The sequence below is a fragment of the Tursiops truncatus genome, chromosome 15 (assembly GCF_011762595.2).
Source record: "Tursiops truncatus isolate mTurTru1 chromosome 15, mTurTru1.mat.Y, whole genome shotgun sequence".
Classification (NCBI taxonomy): domain Eukaryota; kingdom Metazoa; phylum Chordata; class Mammalia; order Artiodactyla; family Delphinidae; genus Tursiops; species Tursiops truncatus.
The window spans coordinates 9,448,738-9,470,905 of NC_047048.1; positions in this window are offsets into that span (position 1 = coordinate 9,448,738).

Below are 22,168 nucleotides of genomic sequence, written 5' to 3' on the forward strand. Positions count from 1 at the left end.
GATGGATCTGGTTTTACTTCTTTTCTAATCTGGATGCCTTTGTATCTTTTCTTTCCTTATTGTCCTGGCTAGAACCTCTAAAACAATGTTGAACAGAAGTGGTAGGAACAGATATTCTTGTCTTGTTCCTGATCTTAGGGAAAAAAATTCTCAGTCTTTCATAATTATTAAATATTATGTTGTCTCTGGGTTTTTCATAGATGTCTTTCATCAGATTGAGGAAATTCTCTTTTATTTCTAGTTTGTTGAGTGTTTCTATGTGGAAAGGGTATTAGATTTTCTTAAATTCTTCTTTTACATTTATTAAGATTATTATGTGTTTTCCCTTTATTTTGTTAATATGGTATATTTCACAGATTGATTTTTGTATATTGAACCAAGCTTGCATTCCTCAGATAAATCCCACCTGGTCACATTTTTGTGATACAGGTCACATCTTGCTTGTATAATCATTTTTGTATGCTGCTAGATTCAGTTTTTTAATATTTTATTGAGGATTTTCCATCTATTTTCATAAGGAATATTGGTCCATCATTTTCTTTCCTTGTGATAGTTTTGTCTGGCTTTGGAATCTGGGAAATGCTGGCCTCACTGACTTAGGAAGTGTTCTCCTCTCCTCTTTTATGGAAAGAGTTTGAGAGAGATTGGTGTTAATTCTTTTTTAAACATTTGATAAAATTAAACAGTATAATCATCTTGTCCTGGGCTTTGCTTTGTTGAAATTATTTTGATTACTAACTCAGTTTCTTGCTACCTGCTTTTTCAGATTTACTTTTTCTTTTTCAGTCACTTTTGGGAGTTTGTGCATTTCTAGGAATTTATCCATTTCATCTGGGTTATCTAATTTGTTGTCATACAATTGTTCATAGTGTTTTCTTATAATCCTCTTTATTTTTATAAGATCTGTATTAATACCCCTTCTGTCATTCTTGAGTTCAGTAATTTGAGTCTTTCTTTTTTTTACATCAGTCTGGCTAAAGATTTGTCAATTTTGTTGATCTTTTCAAAGAACCAGTTTTTGGTTTTGTTCATTTTCGCTATTGATTTTATTGTCTCTGTTTCATTTATTTCTATGCTAATATTTATTATTTCCTTCCTTCTACTTCTTTTGGGTTTGGTTTACTCTTTTTCCCCCTACTTTCTTAATGTATTGATAGAGTATTAGGTTGTTGATTTGAGATCTTTCTTCCTTTTTATTTTAGGCATTTATAGCTATAAATTTCCCTCATTTATAGCACTACTTTTGCTCCATCCCAAAGGTTTTGGTATGTTGTGGTTTCGTTTTCCTTAATCTCAAAATATTTTCTAGTTCTCCTTGTGATTTCTTCTTAAGTGACCTACTTTATTTGAGTGTGTTATTGAATTTCCATATATTTGTGAATTTTCCAAATTTCATTATGTTATTATTTTCTAATTTCATCACTTTATGGTCAGAAAGTATACTTGCATTATTTCGGTCTATGACAATTTATTGAAACTTCTTTTATGGCTTAACATATTAATTATCCTGGAGAATGTTCCATGTGCACTTGAGAAGAATCTGTATCTTGCTATTGTTAGGTAGATGTCCTATAGATGTTTGTTAGATCTAATTGGTGTATATTATGTTTAGTGTTCTCTTCATTAAAAGTGGGATATTGAAATATTGAAATCTAGATATGGGAATTCCCTGGTGGCCCAGTGGTTAGGACTCGGCACTTTCACTGCTGGGGCCTGGGTTTGATCCCTGGTCGGGGAACTAAGATCCCGCAAGCTGTGCGGCAAAAAATGAAAAAAAAAGAAAAAGAAATAACAGGACTTTCCTGGTGGTGCAGTGGTTAAGAATCCACCTGCCAACACAGGGAACACAGGTTCGAGCCCTGGTCCAGGAAGATCCCACATGCCGCGGAGCAACTAAGCCCAGACGCCACAACTACTGAGCCCGTGAGCCACAACTACTGAAGCCCACATGCCTAGAGCCTGTGCTCCACGACCACAAGAGAAGCCACCACAATGATAAGCCCGTGCACTGCAATGAAGAGTAGCCCCCGCTCACGGCAACTAGAGAAAGCCGGCGCGCAGCAGTGAAGATGCAACACAGCCAAAAACAAATAAATTAAAAAAAAAAAAAGGTTACATACTATAGGATTTCAAAAAAAAAAAGAAATATCTAAATATTATAGTTGGATTGCTTATTTTTTCCTTCAATTCTTTCAGTTTTTGCTTTGCATTCTGTGGGGCTCTGTTTTCAGGTCATATATACTTACCATTGTTATATCTTCCTGTTGGATTGACCCTTTTATCACTTTGTAATGTCCTTCTTTGTCTTTAGCAACATTTTTTTTTCTTAAAGTCTGTTTTGTCTGAAATTAGTGTAGATACTCCATCTCTCTTTTGGTTACTGTTTACATGGAATATCTTAATCTATTTATTTTTAAATCCATTCTGCCAATCTTATGTCTCTTAATAGGAGCGTTTAATCCATTTAGTTTAATGTATATACTGATAAGGAAGGACTTGCTTCTGCCATTTTGCTATTTGTTAGATCGTGATCATATGATTTTAGTTCTGAGTAATTTGTAGATGCTCTTTATCAGGTTGAAGAAGTTCCCTTCTATTCCTACTTTAATGAGAGTTTTTATCCAGGATGGATGCTGAATCTTGTCAAATACATACATTGATATGATCATATCGTATGATACTACTGGGATTTTTAAGGAGGCTTCAGTATTTAGGCATGATCAATTATTAACTCCATTTCTAGGCCCTCTCCCCTCTCTGGAGAATGTGAGGGGGGGAAGGTGGGGCTGAAAATTTCAAATTTCTAATTATGGCTTGGTCTTTCTCATGATCAGCCCCCATCCAGGAGCCCAACAAGAGTTACCTCATTAGAACAAAAGACACTGCTATCACCCAGGAAATCCCAAGGTTTTCAGGAGCCCTGTGTCAGGAACCAGGGCCAAAGACCAAATATTTTTTAAAAGATGCTTCTAGTGCTCTTATCACTTAAGAAATTACAAGGGTTTTAGGAGTTCCATGCCAGGTACTGAAGGCAGAGACCAATATAAATAAATAAATAAATAAATAAATAAATAAATAAATAAATATTCCCCCATTATCTCATATATATATATATTTTTCATTCTTTTACTATACTGGTTTATGTAGGCATCATAGTTAGGTCTTACTTTTTAATCCAATCTGACAGTCTCTGCCTTTTAACTTTTTAACTGGGGCATTTTGACCAGCAGTTGAAGAACGTTTTCTGTAAAGGACAATTAGTAAATAACTTAGGGTTTGTGGGCCACATATGGTCTTTGCTGCATACTCCTTTGCTTCCTTTTTTTTTTTTTTTTTGCGGTACGCGGGCCTCTCACTGTTGTGGCCTCTCCCATTGCGGAGCACAGGCTCCAGACGCGCAGGCTCAGCGGCCATGACTCACGGGCCCAGCCGCTCGGCAGCATGTGGGATCTTCCCAGACCAGGGCTCGAACCCATGTCCCCTGCATCGGCAGGCGGACTCCCAACCACTGCACCACCAGGGAAGCCCCCCTTTGCTTCCTTTTTAACAATACTTTATAAATGGACAAACCATTCTTAGCTTGAGGTCCATGTAAGAACATGCTTCAGGCAGGGCTCGGCCTGCAAGCCATAGTTTGCCACCTGTCCTATAAACCATTTATATTTTATATCATTATTGATATGGTGGGACTTAAATCTGCCATCCTGATATCTGTTTTCTATTTGACCCATCTTTTCTTTGTTCCCCGTTCCCTCTTTTTTGGGCTTCTTTTGAATTAATTGAATATTTTTTTATGATTGTATTTGATTTTATTTGTTTATTAGGTATAAATCTTAGTTTTTTATTATTTAGTGATTGTTTTATGACATCGTGTACATCTTTAACTTATTAGTCTACCCTCAAGTAACATTATACACTTAAAATATAGTATAAAAACATTACAACATTGTACTTCCATTTTTCCCCTTCCCCTTGTGCTTTTGTTGTCATATGTTTTGCTTCTACATGTTATGATGCCACAATACACTGTTATTTTTGCTTTAAGTAGTCAATTCCCTTTTGAAAATATTTTAAAAAACAAGAAAAAGACTTTTTTATGTTTATCCACACACCATTTCTGATGCTCTCAGTTCCTTTATATCCATCCATATTTTCATCTGGTATCATTTTTCTCCTGTCTGAAAGACTTCCTTTAACATTTTTTTGAAGTGAAGATCTGAGGATGATTAATTCTTTCAGTTTTGTATGTCTGAAGAAATCTTTAGGCTCTGGTTCTGGGTAAAATGGAGTAAGTGCACTCCACCCTGTCTCTCCTGCTGAATACAGCTGTAAAATCTGGACAGAATACATGGAACTGCTATCTGAGGACTCTGAAAAGTCCATATTAGTAGGAACATTGGAAAAAAAGGCAAGTTGGAGCACCACTGAATCAGTGGTGAGACTACCCATATTTTTCCTATAGTATCCTCCAGCCTGAGCACAATATAGCCTGAAACCAAGAACTGGTGTTGGCATGAACAGTGAGAAGTCCAGGAGAAACCTTCTAGCTCCCGCTGGAGGCGCAGGAAAGGGACCTCCTAATGCTCAGAGAGAGGAGAGAATTTTTCTTTTTTTCCTCCAGTCTCTCATGCCACTGCCCCAAGCAACTCTATGGTAGTGATGTGAGACATCCCAAAGGAGCCCACAGGATCAATTCTTCAATAACAACAGACTTCTGAAATGATTAAATAGTTAACCCAAAGAGTTCCATGTTTATTGAAGGAACTGAATTCATAGCTAGAATTGACCAGTGAACCCGACTGGGTGGGTCTGGCGCTGTCTATTTTGGAAGGTTATTAATTATTGACTCAATTTCTTTCATAGATACAGGCCTATTCACATTGTCTATTTCTTCTTGTGTGGTTTTGCTGATTGTGTCTTTCACAGAATTGATCCATTTCATCTAGGTTATCAAGTCTGTGGGCGTAGAGTTGTTCATAATATTTCTTTGTTATCCTTTCAATGTCCAGGGGAGTTTTAGGGCTGCCTCCTATTTAATTTCTGGTATTAGTAATCTGAGTCCTCTTTCTCTTCTTTTCTGAGCCTAGTTAGAAGCTTATGAATTTTATTGATCTTTTCAAAGAACCAGTTTTTGGTTTCATTGATTTTCTGTTTTCAATTCCATTGATTTCTACTCATTTTTATTACATCTTTTCTTCTGCTTACTTTGGGTTTAAATTGCTCTTCTTTTCCTGGTTTCCTAAGGTACAAGCTTAGTTGATTGATTTTTGATCTTTTTTTTTAAGTTGTGTTTTAATTTTCATTTCATTCAAAGTATTTACAAATTTCTCTTGATATTTCTTCTTTGATCTATGTGTTATTTAGAAGTGTATTGTTTAACCTCCAAGTATTTCAGGATTTTCCAGCTATCTTTCTATTATTGATTTCCAGTTTAATTCCATTGTGGCTTGATAGCAGACATTGTACACTCTCTATTAAGTTCATTAAGGTCTGTTTTATGCCCCCAAATGTAGCCTATCTTGGTCAATGTTCCATGTGAACTTGAGAAGAATGTGTATTCTGCCATTGTTGGATGAAGTGGTCTATAGATGTTGCTAATATCCAGTTGATTGATGATGTTGTTGAGTTCAACTATGTCCTTACTGATTTTCTGCCTGCTGAATCTGTCCATTTCTGATAGAGGGGTATTGAAATCTCCAAATATGGTAGTGGATTCATCTATTTCTCCTTGCAGTTCTGTCAGTTTTTGCCTCACATATTTTGATACTCTGTTGTTAGCCATGTACACATTAAGGATTGTTATGTCTTCTTGGAGAATTTACCCTTTCATCATTTCTGCCTTTTGTGGCTTTAATTGAGCCTTTTTATTATTCCATATTCTCTCCTTTCTTAGCATATCAGTTAATACTTCTTTTTTTAGTGGTTGCCCTAGAATTTGCAATATATATTTACAACCAATCCAAGTTCACTTCCAAATAATACTATACTGCTTCACAGGTAGCGCAAGTACCTTAACAAAATAATCCTAATTCCTCCCTCCTGTCCCCTGTATTGTTGTCATCCTTCATTTCACTTAAACATAAGTATACACATATATGTATGTGTGTATATATATATATATATATATATATATATATATATATATATATAATTGAATACATTGTTGGTGTTATTAGTTTAAACAAGCTATTATCTTAGATCAATTAAGAATAAGAAAAATAAGTTTTTATATAACCTTCACTTATTCTTTCTCCAATGCACTTCTTTTCTTTATGTAGAAGTGGGTTTCTGATCTTTATCATTTTCCTTCTCTCTAAGCAATTTTTAAAAACATTTTTTGCAAGGCAGGTCTACTGGAAACAAATTCTCTCAATTTTTGTTTGAGAAAGGCTTTATTTCTCATTCACTTTTGAAGGATAATTTCCACCTAGAATCCTAGATTGGTGGGGGTTTTTTTTAAGTATTTCACTCCACTCTCTTCCTGTTTGCATAGTTTCTGAGAAGTTGGATGTAATTCTCATCTTTTTTCCTTCTGTAGGTAAGGTGTCTTTTTCCCCTGGCTTCTTTCAGGAATTTTTCTTTATCTTTGACTTTCTGTAGTTTGAATATAATATGGCTGGGTGTAGTTTTCAGCATTCATCCTGATTGATGTTCTCTAAGCTTCCTGGATCTGTGTTTGGTGTCTGACATTAATTGGGGAACTTATCAGTCATTATTGTTTCAGAAATTCTCTCTGTCCCTGTCTCTCTTTCTTCTCCTTCTGGTATTCCCATTATGCATATGTTAACACCTTTTATAGCTGTCTCACAGTTCTGTTCTACTCTGTGTTTTTTTCCCAGTCTTTTTTCTCTTCGCTTTTCAGTTTTGGAGATTTCTACTGAGACATCTGCAAGCTCAAAGATTCTTTCCTCAGCTGTGTCCAGTCTACTAATAACCCTATCAAAGGCATTCTTCATTTCTGTTTCAGTGCTTTTGATGTCTAGCATTTCTCTTCGGTTCTTTCTTAGAATTTCCATCTCTGCTTACATTGCCCATCTATTCTTGCATGCTGTCTATTTTATCCATTAGAGCCCTTGCATAGTGATCATAGTTGCTTTAAATTCCTGTTTTGATAATTCCAGCATCCCTGTCATATCTGAGTCTGGTTCTGATGCTTGCTCTGTCTCTTCAGACTGTTTTTTTTTTTTTGCCTTTTAGTATGCCTTGTAGTTTTTTTCTTGATAGCTGGACATGATGTACTGGGTGAAAGGAATGACTGTAAATAGCCCTTTAGGGATGTAGTGGGAAGGGGTTGGTGGTGGAGGAGCATTCCATAGTCCGATGGTTAGATCTCAGTCTTTTAGTGAACCTATGCTTCTGGACTGTGAACTTCACAAATGCTTATCAGTTGTTTTCCCCCACTTGGGTGCCACAGGATGGCTAGAGTGGGCTGGAGTTGGGTATTTCCCCTTCCCCAAGACGGGCTCTGATAAAACCTCCGCAAGTAAGGCTCTGGTTAGGTAATTTCTCCCGAGTGCAGGCTTTGTTAAGAAGAACAGAATGCTCTGGCGTATTTCATAATGGTTTGTTTTCTTCTCCCCCTGCCAGAAGCACTAGGGGGGTTTTCTCAGATATCCATTATGAGAACCTGGTAGAGCTTCAGGAGGTAAAACACACAAGTGCGGGGCGTCACCCTGTGACTGAATCCCTCTGGAGTTGTTATCAATCAGACTTGTCCACACTGAGCCTCCAGCAATTTGTCATTGTAGTTGAGGTTTCCCCACCCCAGTATTGGTCTCTGCTCTGGTAAGCTGTGATTCTCTGCATTCATCTGCTAGTCTCTGCAGTTTGGGGAGTGGGGCTGGGCAGCAGCTTTCCCTGTGACCTCACTTCTCGGATGGATCTGAAGTTGTGGATACTTTAGTTCCTTCGGTCTTTTACTTACTGTTAGGACAGAGCGATGGCTTCCAAACTTCTTACATGCTGGATGGGAAACTTTCCCTTCTATTTTTAGTTTGCTGAAAAGTGGTTTTATCATGAATGGATGTTGAATTTTATCAAATGCTTTTTTCTGCCACTGTTGAGAAGACTATGTCGTTTTTAACCTTTATTCATTAATATGTTGTATTACATTGATTTTTTCTTTTTTTTTTTTGTAAACATTGCATTTCTGGGATAAATTCAAGGTGGCTTGATGCTTTATATGTTTCTTGGTTGATTTGCTAATCTTGCTAATAGATTTTTGCATCTTTATTCATGAGAGCTATTTGTCCATAGCAGGGAATCACTAAACTTTTTCTGTGAAGAGTCAGGTAGTAAATATTTGCGGCTTCGCAGACCATGTCATCTGCATCACAACTCCTCAGCTCTGCCACTGTAGCATGAAAGCAGCAATAGACAATACACAACTGAATGGCCATGGCTGTGTTTTCATATAACATTATTTATGTAAACAGATTGCAGGCTGGTTTTGGCCTCTAGGCCATGGTTTGCTGATCCCTCGTCTACATTTGTTAGGGTTTTTTTTTCCTTGTAATGTTTTTGTCTGGTTTTGGTATCAGAGTAACATTGCCTCATAAAATTAGTTGGGAAGTATTCTCTCTATGTTCTGTAAAAGTTTTTTGCAGATTGGTATTACCTCATTCTTAATTGCTTGCTAGAATTTACTAGGAAGCCATCTGGGCCTGGAATTTTTCCTTGTTGGAAAGTTTTAACTATAAAACATAAATTTTAGTAGATATAGACTCATTCAGATTTTTCTATTTTTTCTTTTTTATATCACATACCACAAAATTCACTTTTTTTTTTAAAGGAAACAATTCAATTGTTTTTAGTATATTCACGAAGTTGTGCAACCATCTTCTAATCTTATAAACATTTTCATCTCCCCCCCAAAACTCCATATCCGTTAGCAGGCACTTACTCTCCCTTCCTCCCAGCCCCTGGCAACCACTTTCTGTCTCTATGGATTTGCTTATTTATAAATTAACATTTGCTTATTTACAAATTACGTTTCATATAAATGAAATCATATAACATGTGACCTTTTGTGACCAGCTTCTTTCACTTAGCAAAATGTTTTCAAAGTTCATCCATGTTGTAGCATTTATAAGTCTTCATTTTTATGGTTGAATATTATTCCATTGTATGGGTATACCACGTTATGTTTATCCATTCATCAGTGATGGGTATGACGGTTGATTCGACTTTGGGGCTACTATGGATAATGTTGCTATAAACATTTATGTACATGTTTTCATGTGAACATATATTTTCAGTTCTCTTGGGTATATACGTAAGAGTAGAATTTCTCCTTTGGCAACTTCTTTGTTTAACTTTTTGAGATACTGCCAAACTGTTTTCCAAAGTGGCCGCACCATTTTATTTTTCTGTCAGCGATGTATGAAGGTTCTAATTTCTCCACATTCTTGTCAATATTTTTTATTGTCTTTCTTTTTATTATAGCCATATGGTGCTTTTGATACATCACAGTGTGGTTTTGATTTTCATTTTCTTAGTGACTAATGATGTTGAACTTCTTTCTCATGTGCTTTTTGGCCATTTACATGTATATCTTCTCTTGGGAAATGTTTATTAAAACCCTTTTCACATTTAAAGAATGAGTTACTTATCTTTTTATTGTTGTTATGAGTTCTTTATATATTCTGGAAATTAGTCCCTTATCAGATAAATGATTTGCAAATGTTTTCCTCCATTCTGTGGGTTGTTTTTTCACTTTCTTGATGGTGCTTTGAAATATAAATGCTTGCTCTAATTACAATGGCCAGGACATACAAGCGACCTAAGTGTCCATCGACAGATGAATGGATAAAGAATATGTGGCACATATATACAGTGGAATATTACTCAGCCACAAAAAGAAGCGAAATTGAGTTATTTGTAGGGAGGTGGATGGATCTAGAGTCTGTCATACAGAGTGAAGTAAGTCAGAGAGAGAAAAACAAATACCGTATGCTAACACATATATATTGAATCTAAAGAAAAAAAATGGTTCTGAAGAACCTAGGGGCAGGAAAGGAATAAAGATGCAGACATAGAGAATGGACTTGAGAACATGAGGAGAGGGAAGGGTAAGCTGGGACCAAGTGAGAGAGTGGCATGGACTTATATATACTACCAAATGTAAAATAGATAGCTAGTGGGAAACAGCTGCATAGCACAGGGAGATCAGCTCGGTGCCTTGTGACCACCTAGAGGGGTGGGATAGGGAGGGTGGGAGGGAGACGCAAAAGGGAGGAGCTATGGGGATATATGTATATGTATAGCTGATTCACTTTGTTATAAAGCAGAAACTAACACACCATTGTAAGGCAATTATACTCTAATAAAGATGTTAAAAAAATATATATGACCAGTTTTGATAATTAATTGTTAAAGAAAAAAGAAATATAAATGCTTAAAATTTTGATGAAATCCAATTTACTTATTCTTTTCTCTTGTTGCTTGTGCTTTTCACATCTTATCTAAGAAATCATTGCTCTGTCCAAGGTCACAAAGATTTGCTATATTTTCTTCTAAGAGTTTCATAGCTTTAGCTCTTACATTTAGGTCTTTGATCCTTTGAGTTAATTTTTGCATACGGTGAGAGGAATTGTTTTGTTACTTTCACTTTAGAATTGTTCATTTCTAATGTATGTAAATTCAATTGATTTTTGTATATTTCTCTTGTATTCTGCAACCTTACTGAATTTGTTTATTAGTTCTAATAGGTTTGTGTGTGTGTGTGTGCGTGCGTGTGTGTGTATGTATTCCTTAGGATTTTCTGTGAACAAGATCCTGTCATCTACGCATAGAGATAGTTATACTTCATCCTTTCCAACCTGGGTGCTTTTATTTCTCTTTCTTGCCTAAATGCCCTGATTTCTTTGTCTTATTCCCGGTCTTAGTAGGAAGGCTTTCAGTTTTTACCATTATGTATGATGTTAGCAGTGAGCTTTTCATAAATGCCTCATATCACATTGAGAAAGCCGTGTTCTCTTGTAGCTCACCGAGCTTCCCTAAAATGATGATTTCGAATTATTTGTCAGGCAATTTGTAAATCTTCATATTTGAGGGGTCAGTTGCTGAAAAATTACTGTGTTCGTTTGGTGGTGTCATGTTTCCTTGATTTTTTGTGTTCCTTGAGGTCTTGCATTGTTGTCTTCACATTTGAAAAAGGAGTCATTTTCTCCAGTCTTTACTGACTGGCTTTGGGAGAGAAATACTGTCACCAGTCAGCCCAGCTAGGAATTCTGAGGCTCAGCCCTTTCCTATGGATGTGCCCACTCCACACCTCTTGTTCCGTCTTGGAGGGAAATTCTTAAGATGATATGCCTTCTATGGATTCTATAAAGCCAGGCTGGAAGCTGAGAGCCCCCTGTTTGTTTTTCCTAGTGTCGTGCCCTGAAAATGCTCATGGTTGGGTGCCTTCTCTCAGAAGTCCCAGTTTCTGCATGTGCTTGTAAGTGGTCTGCAAATATTCATACTCACTGCCCATGGGGGCGTGTGCAGGGAGCTGACCACAGGAGGTGGGTGAGGTGTGCAGAGCATTGGGGGGTACGCTTGGACTAGTTGGGGGGTCTGCAGGTGAGGCATCCTAAGGGGCTCGTGGGTGGGCTTCCTGATGGAGTCCACGAAGTGGTTTGTAGGATCTGCAGCCCTTTAATGAGTTTCAAGCCCCGGTTTTTGTGCTCCTAGCCTCTCTCAACCCCTCAGCTGTGCTGATCACCCCAGGATTCTGGGTGGGTGAGAAAGAAGTGGGCCTCTCGGGCACCATCTGCGCTGGTTGGGTAGCCAGGTGCTGACTCACTACACTCTCACTTTTCCCTGTGGGAGAAATTTCAGGCCAAGGGAGTCTTTCTTGGCACTGAGCTATCCCACCTTGAGAGAGAGGTGACATAGGTAAAGTGAAACTGTTCATTACCATCTGCAATGCGCATTACCATCTTCAATGTGTCTGTTTCTTTTTTGTTTTGGGGGTTTCTTTTTGCTCCAACAGTGGTGGAACTTCTCTGCTGGACCCCTGGACTCCCATGAAGGTACTGTCATCCATCAGTGGTTGTCAGAATTGATGTTCTGTGGGGGAATGATGATAGAAAACTCCTATTCTGCCGTCTCGCTGATGTCAGCCCTCCAGTATCAATTCTTCTTTAAACGTTTAGCAAAATTCACCAGTAAAGCCATCTGGTCTTGGGCTTTTCTTTGTGAGAAGTTGATGATGATGATGACGATGATGATGATGAATTCAAACTGAGGCTCTCAGCCCAGCATCCTGTAAGGAACTGAATTCTATCAATAACCATGTAAGTTGGAAGCAGTCTCTTCACCAGCTGAGCCTCAGATGAGACACCTTAATTACGTCTTTGTAAGATTCTAAAGCAGAGGACACAGTTAATCTGTGCCTGGACTCCTGACCCACAAAAGCCATGAGAAAATTAATGTATGCTGTTTAAAGCCACTATGTTTGTGGTAATATTGTTATACAGCAATAGATAACAAATACTTTAATGATTTGGACTTTTCAAATAAACTGCTTTTGGTATCAGCAATTTTCTTTATTGTGTGTCCACTTTCTATTTCATTGATTTGTGCTCTTATCTTTATTATTCACATTTTTCTGTCTCAGGTTTAATTTGCTCTTTCATTTCCTAGCTTTTTAAGGTAGACCATTTACTCATTGATTATCGGCTTTTCATCTTGTGTATAGCCATTAAAGCTATGAATTTCCCTCTAAGCACTGCTTTTAGAGCTGCAGCCCACACATGTTGATATATTGTGTTTTCATTTCCATTCAGTATAAAATACTTTCTAATTTCCCTTGTGGTTTTTTTCTTTGACCTATGGGTTATTTAGAAGTATGTTAATTTCCTAATATCTAAGAAAATTTCTAGATTTTAGAATTCACCTTATTTCCCTTCTCTTAGGTATCACTTTTCAGTACTGCCTCTTGTCCGTGTGCGACAACTGCTGTGTCATCTTTTATTTGATTTTCTACTTCTTAAGGTGGGAGGGCAAATCCAGTCCATTTTACTCCACGTGACTAGATGCAGGGTGAATGTTTGGGTTTAACTCTACCATCTTGCTATTTGTTTTCTTTCTTTTTTAATATATTAAAATTTTTTAAAATATTTGGCTGCGTTGGGTCTTTGTTGCTGCACACGGGCTTTCTCTAGTTGTGGCGAGTGGGGGCTACTCTTCGTTGAGGTGCGCGGGCTTCTCACTGCAGTGGCTTCTCTTGTGGCGGAGCGTGGGCTCTAGGCGCGCGGGCTTCAGTAGTTGTGGCGTGCAGGCTCAGTAGTTGTGGCTCACCGGCTCTAGAGCATGGGTTCAGTAGTTGTGGTACATGGCCTTAGTTGCTCCACAGCATGTGGGATCTTCCCGGACCAGGGCTCGAACCCATGTCCTCAGCATTGGCAGGCGGATTCTTAACCACTGCGCTATTTGTTTTCTATTTGTTCCCACAGCTTTGTTCATTTCTGCCTCTTTCCTTTCCTTCCTTTGGACTGAGGTTTTTTCTTTTGGTTTTTGCCTTCCATTTTGATCACTTTTGCCTATTAGCTAGTTCTCTCTCTCGCTCTCTCTCTCTCCCTCTGTGTGTGTGTGTGTGTGTGTGTGTGTGTGTGTGTGTGTGTGTGTAATTGCTCTAGAGTTTATACTTCGGATTTTTAATTTATCACAATCTACCTTTAAAGTATATTTAACACTTCATGAATAATATTAAGACCCTGTAGCACTGTACTTCCACTTCCATCCTTTGTGCCGTTATAGTCCTTTATTTTACTTCTATGTAGGTTATAGACCCCACAGTACAGTGTTATTTTTTCTTTAAAAGTTAGTTATCTTTAAAAAAAATTTTAAATTTCTTTTCAAAGCTAACAACTTTTTCCTGAAATATAGTTGATTTACAATGTTGTATTAGTTTCAGGTATACAGAAAAGTCAATTATCTTTTAAGGAAATAAAAACGAGAGAAAATATATTTCATATTAGTCCACATATTTGCCATTTCTGATGCTCTTCATTGTCTTGTAGATCATGTTTACACAGAGTATCTTTTTCCTTCAGCCTGAAAAACTTTAAAAAAATTTTTTCACAGTGCAAAGTACACTGGCAATGAATTTTCTCACCTTTTGTTTGTCAGAAAATACCTTCATTTTTCTTTCTTTTTTTTTAAAAAAAACTTCAGTGCTGAAAAATGCTTACCATAATTGGACAACACAGGGTTGCCATAAATCTTCAATTTGCAAAAAATGCAGTATCTGCAAAGCACAGTAAAGCAAATTATGCCTGTACGTGTGTGTGTACTGATTACATGTATAATTAACATGCATAAAATATGTATATATAATTTAAATATTAAAAATATATGTGTCAATGTTCATTGTTTGTCTGAAATTCACTATATCCAGGTGTCTTGTATTTTTATTTGCTAAATCTCTCACCCCTTGGTCTCTGTGTATGCTCTCTGCATTCTAATCTCTTCCTTTTCTTTAAATCATTAAAAAAAATTGAAGTATAGTTAATTTACAATGTTGTTTTAGCTTCAGGTGTATAGCAAAGTAATTCAGTTATATATATATGTGTGTGTGTATATATATATATATTCTTTTTTAGATTCCTTGCCTTTATAGGTTATTACAAGATATTGAATATAGTTCCCTGTGCTATACAGTAGGTCCTTGTTATTTATCTATTTTATATATAGTAGTGTGTATTTGTTAATCCCAGACTCCTAATTTATCTCCCCACCTCACCCTGCTCTCCCCTTTGGTAACCGTAAGTTTGTTTTCTATATCTGTGAGTCTATTTCTGTTTTGTAAATAAGTTCATTTATATCATTTAGAAAATACCTTTTTCTTTCTCTTTTCTTTTTCTTTTCTTTCTTTCTTTCTTTCTTTCTTTCTTTCTTTCTTTCTTTCTTTCTTTCTTTCTTTTTTTCTTTCTTCTTTCTGTCTCTCTCTTTCTTTCTCTTTCTCAGAGCCTTGACCACTGGACCACCAGGGAAGTCACAATACCTTCACTTTTCACCTTCATTTTTGGAAGGCTATTTTCATCAAATAAAGGATTCTAGGTTGAGTCTTTTGGCACTCTAAAAATGTCATTTCATTGTCCTCTAGCTCTCATTGCTTCTGACCAGAAGTCAGCAGTTACTCTTATCTTTATTTCCTCTACATAATGTGTCACTTTCCCCTCTGGCTGCTTTGAAGATTTTCTCTTTATCATTGGTTTTCAGCAAATTGATTATGATGTCCTTTGGTGTGGCTTTCTTTGTAGTTATTCTTCTTGGGATTCTTTGAGCTTCTTGGATATTTGAGTGTATGGTTTTCACCAAATTTGAAATTTGTAAAAATTTCAGCCCTTATTTCTTCACCCTCTGGTACTCCAATTATATATGTGATAGATGAATTAATGTTGTTCTATAGGTCTCCAAGTCTCTGTTAAAATTTTTTAAAATCTTTTTCCCCCCTCCAATCTGCAGTTAAACTCACCCAGTGAAATTTTCATTTCGGACATTATATTTTCAGCTCGAGAAGTTACACTGGTTCTCTTTTATATCTTCTGTTTCTCTCCTCATTACATTTATTTTTCCTTTAAAATCTTGAACACATTTTTGATAGCTATTTTAAAATCTTGCCAGCTAATTTGATTATCTTTGTCACTATCTATTTCATTGCTTTTTTTTCTTGGTTATAGGCCACATTTTCCTTCTGGGTTCCCCAGAAACAGAGCCTGAGTCTGTTATTAGATTTAGGTGCCGTGATTTCCTGAGGTAGGGAAGCAGGATGTGGCCTCAGGGGAAGTGTGCTCTTCGCCTGACCCACAGGGAAAGCTCTGGAGCATAAGCTGCACCACTGTGTTAACTTCCCTGGAGGCCCCCATTTCAGCTGGCCATTGGCCGTAGGCTGCCCAACATCCAGGCTAATAGCTCCCAACAGCTGAGGGCTGTTCTCTGGAGAAGGGGCAGCTGTAAGCCATGAGCAGTCCATGTTCACAGCCCACAATTGTGTGGGCGCACAGCTGACGAAGGGCATCTGGGTGGAGTCCTGCAACGGCCTTGACCACAGCATGTTTCTCTGTCTCAGAGTCTTCCAAGTGGGTCCCCTCTCTGCCTGACAGCAAATGCAGCCCGGGATGTGGGAATGGGGGTTAACTCTCCTGGCGGCAACCCTCCACCAAGGAGAAAACGCCCATCTCCTGTCACTCGGACAGACCAATCTGGGTGACATGCTGTATAATCCTGGAGGTTCTGGTGGAATTGAGCCCCTGCTGCCTATGGCAGAGAGCACCCTTAGGTGGGCTTCATGCTTTCCCTGCTCCTCCCTCCTGTCTCTTGGAATCTTCTCCGAAATGCACACTCTTGCTCAGGCACTGCATTCCCGGGAATCAGACTAAAATGCCTGGGGCAGAAGTTCTGGACTGAACCCTGAGGGTAACGGAGACCTGTAGGAAGGTGTTATGGTTTCAGGGTGACTTAATTGGATTTTCACTTTAGAACAGTCCCAAGGGGCGGTGAGGAGGGGACGATGTCACAGTGGGCCGTGGGAGAGGGAGTGGGTGTCAGGGGAGGAAAAGGACAGGAGTCACTGAGAGGGAGAGAGGCAGGACTTGTGGCTGGTTGGAGATGGCAGGAAGAGTCTCTAGCCCAAAGCCCTGGCAGCCTGGAGCCTGGGGCCTGGGGCAGGATGGGGCCATAGGGAGGGGCTTGTTTGTGGGAAGCAGGCAGATCCGGTTTGCCCAGTGCTTCTCTAAAGAAGTAGTGATTACTTGAAATGTCCAGAATAGGCAAGTCTATAGAGACAGAAAGTAGATTAGTAGCTGCGTAGGGCTGGTGCGGGTAGAGGTAGGGCCCAGCAGGATTGGGAGCTGGGGGGTGATAGCTGAAGGGTTTCTTTCTGGGATGATGAAATGTTCTAAAATTGACCATGGAGATGAGTGTACAACTTTGTGAATATACTAAAAACCATTGAGTTGTACACTTTATTATTATTATTTTTTTATGCGGTACGCGGGCCTCTCACTGTTGTAGCCTCTCCCGTTGCGGACCACAGGCTCTGGACACGCAGGCTCAGCGGCCATGGCTCACGGGCCCAGCCACGCCGCGGCACATGGGATCTTCCCGGACCGGGGCACGAACCCGCATCCCCTGCATCGGCAGGCGGACTCTCAACCATTGCGCCACCAGGGAAGCCCTGAGTTGTACACTTTAAATGGGTAAATTGTATGGTATGTGAATTATATTGCACTCAAGCTGTTTTTTCTTTTTTAAAAAAAAAAAAACAGTGAGTGCAAAGTTGTGCAAGGGACATGGCGTTGGCTGAGGGAGGGAACTTTGCTGACTCATGGAAGGTGGGATGGACCTCAAAAGTTCTTTTATTCACCCACCTTGTTTACCAGTGGGGTGCAGGGAAGGAGTGAGTCAAGGGCTTACACCCAGGTCTCCAGACTCCCTGGTGTAGCTCTCCCCCCGCCGTCTCCAGCCACTTTGCCTACAGCTGCCCCTCCCCGGCCACTCCATCTGCCACAGCATTGCCTTCCCTTCCCTTTGGCCAGCGGCCTGGCTGAGAGGTGGGTGACAAATTGGATGAATGACCTTTCCACCTTCTGCCCCCTCCCTGCCGTTCCTGGTGAGTCTAACTGCAGCCCCAGTGGTCTTCTTGCCGCCAAGGACACGGCCTGGGAGGAGCCAGCTTGGGTGGAGGGACAAGATGTTTGGTTCTCTGAGCAAGAAGGATCGGGAAATTGAGTCTGACACCTGGCAAGGCCCACTGCCCGGGCGGCTCGCAGGGGAGCCTGGCCGGCACTCCAGCCAGGCTTTTCCAGACCAGCACCTCGCCAGGGTCCTGACAGAGGCCAGAAGTGGGAATGCCGGGGGACGGGGGGTGGGTGTGTGGGAGCAGACAACCTGTGGGTAATGGAAAAGCTAGAACATTGGTCATGGCGGGCCTGCAGTATTCGTGTGTTGATGTCAACAGAAGAGGAGGAATTTGTGACCTTTTGCCAAAGATGCTGGTGTTCCCAGTGGCCGCCTCAGAGCGCATGCTTGGACCACTCCTGGAATCTTCTTGCCATCATTGCTCCACCCTTGCTGCCAGCAAGACCCCCAAACCCCCCTGCCTCAGATACCTCCATCAACCTTGTCATCCCACTCCTGGCAGCTCCCTCCAGGACAGAAGCCTACATAGCACTGGTACCCAATGCGCCCCTTTCTACCTGTCCAGTGTCATTCTCAGCAGACCCTCTGCTGGGCCCTGTCTCCCTGCCTGTATGGCCTCAGGGGCTCAGGGATGCTCTGAATCCACCCAGTGGAACCTTTGCTCTCCTGCCTGACTGTGGCCAGGGCCCTGCTTCTTTCCTAGAACAGGAGGGCCTATCCCCAGGTGACCTCCTGACTAGCTGGCACCCCACGCACTAGCCTCTCACTGAGCTGGAAACCCCCACCCTGTCAGCTGCTGGGCCATGCCTGACGCTTCATTCACATTAGCTAACGCTTGGGAGGCAACTGGGTCCCCTGCCTTCCCATTATCTTATCTGGAGACAAATGCTCATCCGTGACACTGGTCAGAGGGGCTTCTCAGACTGAAATAAAGTTGTGGCTGGAGGAACTTCTATGTTTGGTGGACGGTTCTGGGTCAAGAGCTACTTGCAGCAGTTCCCTGGCTGTTAGCCTCCAGATTCACTAGCCACAGCGGCATCCCCATCACCACCACCATCGCTGCCATCAATATCTCCATTGTTTCCATCATTTCCTCCATCGCCATCTCCATCCTATCCACCACTTCTACCATCATCACCACTCCAAACCCATCGCCACCAGCTTCAGCAGCTCTACCATCATCACCGCCATGGTCATTGCCCGTGTCTCCATCATCTCTACAAGCTCCTCCATCCTCACTGCCATCTTCACCTCCATCCTCACCTCCATCCTTACTTCCATCTTTACCTCCATCTTAATCTCCATCCTCATCTCTATCCTAACCTCCATCTTTGCCTCCATCTTCACCTCCACCAACCTTACCACTTGTACCATCAACACCACTGCCCCCCACCCAGCTCCCAGGTTGGGCCCCTAATGTCACTAGACATTTCTTAACAACCAGGCCTGTGTCTGGTTGGAGAAGTGACCTGGATGTGGGGTGTGGCCAGCATTGCAGGTCCCAGATGCCTCATGGCTCACGTATACCCATGAGTTGGGACTCTTGCCTTGGTGATGGTGGCCCTGTGGTGGAGTGACTGACTTAGAGTTCACGCAGACAATGTTTGAGAATCCGGGGGCAGCTCATGGTCAGGGTTCATGTGCTCTGGGGCCAAGGGGCTTGTCCTCGCATGTGACCTCAAAGAAGACTGGAGGTAGGATAGGGGAAGAGCCTGAAGTGGGAGTCAGCACTCTGGCTGTGCCAGGGCCTCAGCGTGGCCTCCAAAAGTCACCACTTCTCTCTGGGAGCCCCGTCTTCCAAGAGCAACCGTCCCTTTCTCCATGGAGAGCTCTTGACAGGTGCAAAGTGCGTCTGGAGCCCCCACTCCCCTGAGGGTGTGCTGCCCAGCGGGGCCCCCTGTCAGCCCACCCGGGTGCGTTTCTGGCTTTTAGCTCTTACTAGCTCTGAGATCTTGCGGAAGTCACTCATTCTGCAAATTTTCTGTTTCCTCATCTATAAACAGGGGGTAAACACTAGACTCTACCTCTTAAGACTGCTATGAGGATTAACTGAGATCATCCGTGGACAGCGTTTAGCTCAGATTCTTACCAGTGCCCCAGCCTGCACTTTGCAGAGGCGGGTGCAGAGCTGGCTGGTTACGGGGGGCAGGGGGCGTCGGCAGGGAGCATGGCTGAGGTCATCTGCTCAGAAGTGACAGAGCAGGGATTGGGAGCCAGGCCACAAGACTTCTCGTTTCTCTTCTGAGTTCCCATTGACTTGGGAGTTGCGAGGGGCACACAGGGTCCCTGAGGCCTGGCTCCTGCCCTAGAGCCCGTGGTCTGGGCCAGGGAGGGGAGAGGACTGGGCCCCTGGCAGCAGAGCTGGGCTGAGAGGGAGTGTGCTATTCCAGGCCTGCCTGCAGGGGCTCAGCAGGACGTTCTTGGGGAACTCAGGGCAAGGGCCCCAGAAAGGCTGGGCTGGGTGGGTGTCAGGGAGCCACGGGGGCTTTTGGGCCACCAGAGAGGAGAAAGATGGCATCCCAGTTAAGGGAAACTGAGAAAGTACTGGAGACCAGAGGGGGCATGGCATGTATGGGTCCAAGAGGGTGGACACCTGGCCAGTGGGTACAAAGGATCCTGGGTCCTGAAAGCTGAGTGCTGAAAGGGTCCTTGGAGGCCATCAGTGTATCCACCTGGTTCAAAGGAGAAGCGAAGCCAGAGAAGGGCCAGGCAAGGGCAGAACCAGGGCTGTCACCGGACTCCCTCCTTCCTGCCCCCTGGGCTGGAGGGGTCATTCTGACCATCAGCACAACTGTCCCACGTCATGAAGTCTGGTGGTCAAGTGCTGGCTGAAGTCCTGGACGTCTGTCCTGTCCTCCTTGTTCTGGTACCATGGTCCTGGGGCTTTGCTCCAGAGGAGGACTTCAAGAGAACAATCAAGAGAGTGACCCAACTGTGTTAGAATTTCTCGCCACCAATCTGTCAGGAGACTCTCCCTCCTGTGCCACAATCACGCTGGAGGGTCACTGCCTGCTCCGCCGTCATCTAGGCAGGTGCAAAGTGTCATCTAGACAGGCCCTTCAGGGAGTCCGACTAGAGACCGGGCATCGTGTCAAGTTAGGATCCTCATTTCATCGTGGAGAAACTGAGGCTCCAAGAAGTTAAGTCGCCTGCCCGAGGTGCTTTGCTGGAGCAGGGCTGGGTCTGGACGCAAGGGCTGTCCGATGCCCCCTCGTGAGACTCACGCTAACGCCTCCCGACTCCATGTACTTGACCAGAGCCTGTGGGTGAAAGGGATGAGCTGGATGGTGCTTCGGGGAGGAGTGGAAAACAAGACGAGCAGCTGTGGCCACAGCCAGCTGCCTGAGGGCCAGGGCTCCCTGCCACCCACAGTCCAGCCTGCTCCCTGCCAGGGCCCGTTGCCTGCTGCACTGCAGGCGGCCAGAGTGCCCAAGCTCCTGGGGCCGCCACCCTCTCTCCTCATGGCCCTGGCACAGCTTCAAACGCCAGTGGGCCTGGATGCCCAGGACGCCATCCACAAGTGAGCTTCAGTTCTGCAGCCCAGCATGGCCAGCCACAGGGTCTGCCCGTGGACACAGAGCCCCCCGGAACAGGAGGCGCAGGGCTTCTGGGCCCACCTCTGGCCATGGTTGGGCTCCAGGCCACCCAGGCAAAGGAGTGCCCTGCTGCCCACCACCCACCTAGAGAAAGCTATCTGAGGTGGGATGGGGAGCTGGGGCCCAGGCAGTGACTGGGCATTTCAGGAGGGAATTTCCAGGGAAGAGGACCAATTTGAGGCCCACGGACCCAACCATCTCCCCCTGGATGGCCCCGGTCGCTGCCTATCACCCACCTCTCCCTGCTCCTCCTCTGTAGGTCCTGTCTCAGTGGGTGAACCTGCCAGCCCCTCACTTCCCACCAGAGTCCTGGCAGCTCTCTAATGACAGCCACATGATTGTTGCTCCAGGACAGACCTCTCCATCCCTTACACAATCATTCACCAGCCTCTGCCAGAGACCTCCCCCTCCCCCTCCCCTCCCCTCCCCTCCCCCTCCCCTCCCCCCTCTCCCCCTCCCCCTCCCCCCAGCCTGTCTGCCTGCCTGTCCAACCCCATCAACAGTCGGGGTGGGCTTGTAAAAGTGGCACATGGGGCCATGTCACCCTGAGCCTTACGTCTTCCCTGGCTCCCTGTTGATTGCAGAGAAAGTTCCAGGTCCTCAGCTAGTTGTCAAGGCCCCTGATATCCCAAGGCATTCTTGCTCTCCAGGCCCCAGTCTCCCTTCCAGGTAAAACATCTCTGGCCCCTGGAAGGTCTGGGCTGTTCGACAGCACCTCCTCAGTCCTAGGCCTAGATTTGGCTAAAACATGCCCCCTTCATGAAGCGTTCCTGCTGATTCCTTTGGCCTGGGGTACTTGCTGTGGTGCACCCACATGCACTGTTACGCTCAGGGGCACTGACTGGGGTCTTAGCCTTCCTTCCCCATTATGGTGAAAGCTCCCAGAGGCAGGAGTCAATCCTGTTTCCTGGTCTTTGTGGCCCCAGTGCCCAGCACGGGGT